Genomic DNA, 6605 nt, shown 5'->3' with positions numbered 1-6605 from the left:
TCCACACTGTCCCCTCCATCTCCACACTGTCCCCTCCATCTCCACACTGTCCCCTCTATCCCCACATTGTCCCCTCCATCCCCACGCTGTCCCTCCATCCCCACGCTGTCCCCTCCATCTCCACGCTGTCCCTACACTGTCCCCCCATCCCCGCCCTGTCCCACCAAGCTCCCACCACCCGTGCCCCGTCCCCCCATCCCCGCACCGTCTCCCCCCTCTCGCCGCCCGCCCGGCCCCGCCCCGCGGGGGCTGATGTAACCGCGGTCCCCCCCGCCCGGCGGCCGGTCCCGCCCGGCGCACACTCCGCGGGCTGTGTGCGAGCGGAGCGCACCCAGCCATGTGCCCGTGCGCGCTGCGCGGCCCCCCCGCGCCCTGCAGCCCCTGCGGGCCCGGCCGCGCCGCCCGGCCCGAGGCCGCCGCCCGCCGGGTCGCCGCCCGCCTGCGCCGCCTGGGCGATGAGCTGGAGCAGCGGCGCAAGGCGCGGGGCCGCGGGCCCTCGGCCGCCCGCCGCCTGGCCGCCGTGGCGGGGCTGCTCTGCGCGCTCACGCCCGCGGCCGCGCTGGCCTGGCTGATCCGCAGGAGGAGCCTCTAGGGAGAGCGGCGCCGCACGGAGCGGGGAGCAGGCGGGACGCGCAACAGGTGGGGAGGGGATGGCGTGGGACGGGAATGGGATGGGGACGGCGCGAGGCTCCGCACGGGGCAGGGGCTTGGTCCGGCCGGAGGGATCCGGCCCCGGGGCTCGGCTTGGCGGAGCGCGCTGTCCGCGGTACCCGCCGGGCTGCGGACGGTGATGCGGGAGTGCAGGGAGACACGGGCAGTACAGGCGCTGCCGACTCGCACCGACCCCGGCCCCTCTACTTCTTCTCCCTCTCCCGGGGCTGCCGGTACCGGCGCTGCCAGGTCGCGCTGACCCCGACCCCTTTCCCTCTCCCTTTACATCTCCTCCCTCTCTCTGGGCTGGCGGTACCGGCGCTGCCAGGTCGCGCTGACCCCGACCCCTTTCCCTCTCCCTCTCTCCTTCCCTCTCTCTCTCGCTTTCCTTCTCCCTTCCTGTCTCTGGACTGCCCGTACCGGCGCTACCAGGTCGCACTGACCGCGACCCCTCTCCATCTCCCTCGTCTTCTCCCTCTCCTTGGGCTGCCGGTACCGGTGTTGCTAGGTCGCACTGACCTCTCTCCTCTCTCCCTTTCCTCCTTCCCTCTCTCCTCTCCATCTCCTTTTGCCTCTCCCTCTCCCCTTTCCCAGGACACCCCAAACGCCCTCTTTCCCTGTCCCCAAACTTTCACGGTTCCCCCCCGGTGCCTCCCCTCTGCCCGGGGCTGTCCTTGCCCCCGTGGGGCAGTTCCAGCTCCCTGCCGGCAGCTCAGAGAGGTCGGAGCAGGTCCCACATCGCCCTGACTGCCGGCCCCGGGAGCTGAGGGTGCCCTGCACACCCGTTCCTGCCGAGCCTCCAGCCCTCTCTTGTCTGGGAAGGGGCTTTCCCTGTGTCCTGCCATTCCCTGGTGGGCTCTAGACCCACGGGTACTGTGGGGCACCCATTGCTGAGTGGTGGGATATCCCCACAGGACCATCCAGCGGGGCAGCCCGGGACACTGGCTGGCTGTGCCTGGCTCTGTGTGTTGGATAATGCCTTACTGAGCATACATGGGGTCACCTCAGGGATTTTGGATGCTCTGAATTTTGGTTGTGGATTTGTCCCCACAGACCTGAGGAGCAAGGGCTCTTGTCTTGGCTGCTTTAAATTGCATCATAAACGTCCCCAATGTCTGTGTTCAGGGAAGACTTAAAGTGCATGTGTAACTTTCAGCATGCACTCATATCCCACCAGCTTGGATAGGGGGGTGTGGAGGGAATGTAGGGATAGCAGAGAGTTTAAAAATAAGGTTTTCCAACAGGTCTGTGTTTGCACTGTGTGTGTGCGCACTGGTTTGGGGGGGATCGTTGTTGTCATCCCTCTGAGCCACAGCTGCTGTGTCCGTCAGGAGGTTCCACTGATCACCTTTGGAAAGGTTTTTTATGAAACAAAACCAGAACAAAACTGGGTGGGTTGTTTTTGATGAATCAAAGCCTCAGTTTCTCTAAAATCAGGCTCTGGATAGTGCCCGCAGAGCTGTGCCCAGCAATGCCCTCAGGGGTGGTGTCAGTGGTGTGGGGCTGTGCTCAGGAGCAGAGCGAGCACACCTCTCCCTTCCCATCAGTTTGTGGCACATTTGGTTGTAGTGTTTGGAAACAAACCCACCCATCTGGCTTGCTGGCCTCTCCGACCTTGGAAAAAAAGTTGGAATCCAAGGGGGAAGTGCAGTGATCTCCCTTACTCAGTGTCTCAAGTGCTCTTTTCCTTCTCACAAGCTGGGGAATTTCCTCCCTGCCCAGTCTGGGACTTAGTCCCAGGAGGAGGTGGCAGGTGAGCAGGGCTGGCAGAAGGAGCCCGTGGATCCATGCACACAGTCAGCCCAGAGTCCCTGACAATCCCATGAGGCCGAAGCTGTTTGGATTCCTGTTTTTTTGTGAAGGTTCCCTGTTGAACAGTATTCTTTTCCCCAGTCTCCTGCTGTTGACTCTGAAGCCCTCACCTCCATTTCTGCACTTCAGGCCCACCAATAACCAGTTGCTCATAAAAGGCTTTGATGAGGACACTGTGGAAAAGCCAGGCATTATCCCAGTGCCTCCAAGGCTGCTCCGGCACGCGCCGTCCTGGTCCTGCCTCGCAGCTTCCAAGGCTGCTGCACACAGGACGTGCTGAGCTGCCTCCAAACGCCTCCAAATGCTCGGGGGGCTTCGTGGCCACAAATACAAATGTGAGTCTGAAAAGAAGATCCCGGTGTGTGATGGGAAGCAGTTTGAGGAATAAAGATGTGAGGATTAACAGTCTCCTGACAGTCTCCTGGTTGCCCCTGTGTGCAGCCTGTCTGCTGTCACACTTCTGTAAGTGACCAAGCTGCAGGTGAAAATACAGCCCAACCCCAGAATGATTAACTGCATCATCTACACCTCAGTTTCTGGGGTTATTTTTGCCATTAGGAATCTTTTCATGCTGTAATTTGCTCCCACCAGTGGAGGTTTCTGACTGTCTCAGAGCCTGAGTGATAGTGCAGAGAGCTGTTAGGCTTAGAGATGAGGTAAGACAACAGTCTTTCATTAACTGTGCAGAGTATTTCTGAACAAAATATGTATTTTTCTGCCACCCTCAGAGAACTCTGCAGTGACAATAACATTGTTCTGCAACAAGCTGGGAAGTCCAGGCTCTGAGCATGGGATTTCTTGCAATGGCTGGTAAGAAGAGAGTAACTCATACAGTTAATGAGGATGCTGCAGAGTCAGCATTTGTCTCGTGATCTGGTGGTTGCAGAAGGAATAGAGAAGTCAAAGGCCATTGTCAGCTGGGTTTACTACCAGAGCTCCCCTCCTGCTTTTCCAAGCAGTAGTAGGATTTGTGTTGGCTGCTGTGAGCACTACGAACTGTTTCTGAGGCAGGAGGTTGGTGGTTGTTCCCTCAGGTCCGTGTGGCTTCCCACAACAGCACAGCTCAGGGAATAATCCTGTGCTCCAGGGAACCTGTCCTGCTCTCACAGCCCCCGGGGGATGCCAGGGAGAGCAGGATTAGGGCCGCTGCACGTGACCAACTGGCATCTGTGGACCGAGCCTGGGGTTTGGGGCTGAATCCTTCACAACTGGCAGTTTTAGAGTATATAATCTGACATCACCTTGAATCTCCAACCAGGACATGAAGTGCAGTTGTCAGGTGCCAGTTTGGCACACGGGGGCACTTGTATTTCGCTCTGTTAGTTCAGGAGTGGCAGTGTATTAAAATCCAACCCTGCTCGTCCCTGCCAGCTCCACCAGCCTGGTTCCGTGCCCGCCGTGTTGCCAGGAGTTCCCCCCACTGTTTGCTGCGGGGTTCATGCAGAGCCACTCTGTCCAAAGTCTCAGTGCAGTTAATTATCTGTGTTAAAGCCGGGCTGGGAAGATTTCTGGAGGTGCCACACTGAGCGGTGCAGGGGCACAGAGCAAACCGAGGACCGGAGGCAGTGCAGTTCTGCGGGAGGACAAACATCCAGCGTGTGTTTCTCTGGCACAAAGAGCGAGGCACTGCTGTTTGTCCTGCTGGATAACCGAGGAAGAAGGAGCTCTTCCCAGTGGCAAGAGTCCTGCTCCAAGGTGCCAGCAGTCCCTGCCACCCTCACTCCGACTTCACGGTCAAATTGCTCAAGGAAAACCTTCTCACGACAAACAGGCAGCAGAGTTTTCACAGACAAACAGCAGCCCAGAAAAGGCTCATTCCACAGGTGGACTTCCTTTGTGGAAAGATTGGAGCCCCGATGTATTTCTTTACTGCCTGGGTTCCCTGCTCTTCCTGTGCAAAGATCTCCCGAGCAGTTCTCCTCTTCCTCCCTCTCTTGAACCCCCTCCTAATTGTTTTGCGGTGTTCCAAGTGCCCGTTCCGTCTCCCGCGGAGCTGCTAATGAAGTGTGAGTGTTCGCGGAGAGCGGCTGCTTGGGAATTTGCCGGGGCTCCTGCCCAGCCCTTGTTTTCTCATTAACCTGCTGCTGGGTGAGCAGAGGGAGCGAGGGCGCCTCGTCCCGTCCCTGCCTTCCAGCTCGCCCGCAGCACCGCGAGCCCTCCAATCTATTTTTCCCTTTAAACGTATCAATAACTGTTATTTTGTTTATTAGGGGTGGGACGCGTGCCAAGGGAGCGGCCCGTGTAATCCGTTTAAATCGAGCGGTTCCACGCTGACACAGTAGCCGGGAGCACAACTCCTTTTCCCGAGCTGCTCCAGGGGCTGTGAGCTCAGACCCTCCTACGGCTTAAGCGCGGCTTTGCCTCCTCTCCCTGACTAAAGATTAGCCAAAGAAGTGCTGAGATGGGACCCCCCACCTGAGTCGTTTCGTGCCCGTCCCCACTCCGCATCCCCCGAGAAGAGCAGCCTGACTTTTCTTCTCGTGAACAGCAGTTTAGCGAGTTGTGGGATGGAACGGTGGGATTTAAGGCTGGAGAATTCCGAGGAATTGAGTAAATCGTCTGTTAAAGCAGCGGGATGTGGCGGGCTTGCCTGAGGTGCTTTTGATTTGTCCTCCCACAACCTTACTGCTTAATAGGTGCAATGGCTGAGAGCAGCTTTCTGAGAGGTCTCCCTAAATGTCCAGGCAGAAAGAAATACTTCACCAAAGGGAATGTTGCTTCCCATGAAAAAATTTCAGAGGAAGTGATTTTTTTTCTTATCACTTCAATCCATGTTTTCAACAGACAGAGCAGTTTTCACATAGGAACTCAGCTGTAATTCCTGTTATTTTATAAGTAAATGAGAAGTGTTGATATTTGTGGACAGTCCCCCCCCCCTCAAAGTTTCAACATTTTAAAGAATGACACATAAAGTAATCAATTTTTCAGCAGCTCTACAGAAGGGACGTGCTGGCTCCCTTTCCAGCTTACTATCCACCCTGGAATTACAAATGGGATGTAGTTTGGCTTTCCCCAGCCTGTTTCAGACCCAAAGCACCGAGCTTTGCTCTGTCTGCTGAGTGCCTATTGTGGGAAATTTGGAGTAACTCCACTGAAGTCAATTGGGTTGCCCTGGATTTACGGTGCTGTAAATGAGATCAGAATTTGGCTCCAAGTATATTCCATTAATGAGTCAGATACTGGCAGTGCAGCCAATATGCACCCAGAAATGGCTTTAACACAGCCCAGGATATTCAAAATTGGTTTATTGAGAGATGGGCTGAAGGCCAGGATTCTGGGGTCCTCTTTTATTCTTTCCATGAAAATTCACCTTCGTGCAAAGGCCGGGCACGGGGCTGATGCAAAACTTTAAAGAGCCATTTAAGCTCTTAGAAAGGGGCTTGGGAGGTGCATAAACATTGTGCCGAGCTCTCTGCCTGCCCCGGGGCAGATTTATCGGCCGGGAGTTCAAGATGTTCTCGGATTTATCAACTTCTACAGGTTTTTATGGATTTTCTGTGCGTTAAGTGACACGGGCAGGCAGTGGGTGAAATATGGTGACACCACGGATGATCTGTTGCCGGCCACGGGTGGCACAGCGGGACAAGGGTTCATGGATGGCAATTGGAAGTGCTGCTACAGGAGAAATAATAAATCAGGGTTAGATGGTTTTGCTTCAGAGGAAACCCTTCAATCAACTCCTGAACTCTTTATTGCAGTGGGACTGGAGTGAATCCCTCCCCTCAGGGGGCAGGAACGGCAGCGGGGGCTCCTCCTCCCAGCTCGGGTCGTGCCCTGCTCTCCCACCCCGAGGGGGGGGGGAATTTTGGCATTTTGTGTGCAGAGTGCAGGTGCCCAAATCCCCTGCTGGGGGTGTTTGGCAGGCCTGGAGAGATCCGTGGTGCTGAGTGTGTGTCCGGAGCGTGTGGCTGTGCCAGTGGAGGTGAGATCCCCGCAGCAGGGAGGGCTGTGTCCCGGGAATGCAGGCAGGGACACAGCCCTCTGGGACACCAGAGGAACACCTCTGGGCTGGTTCTGACAGCTCTTTACCAGCTCTCTGCCCAGCTGGATGGCTTTGTGTAGCCGGGGTTAGCATGGTTGTGCTTTCTCACACAGCAAACACTTCCCTTCCCTTCCCTTCCCTTCCCTTCCCTTCCCTTCCC

General features: G+C 56.6%; 1 long non-coding RNA gene across 1 annotated transcript in view; it reads left to right on the top strand.

Annotated features, from left to right (window-relative positions):
• LOC108505391 overlaps positions 1-6605 on the top strand; it is a 14806-nt gene that overhangs the window by 2705 nt on the left and 5496 nt on the right. The window lies entirely within an intron of this gene.

Source organism: Lepidothrix coronata, unplaced genomic scaffold, assembly GCF_001604755.1.
Source record: "Lepidothrix coronata isolate B3197 unplaced genomic scaffold, Lepidothrix_coronata-1.0 Scaffold189, whole genome shotgun sequence".
In the NCBI taxonomy this organism is placed as follows: Eukaryota; Metazoa; Chordata; class Aves; order Passeriformes; family Pipridae; genus Lepidothrix; species Lepidothrix coronata.
This window is presented reverse-complemented; position numbering and strand designations above follow the sequence as displayed.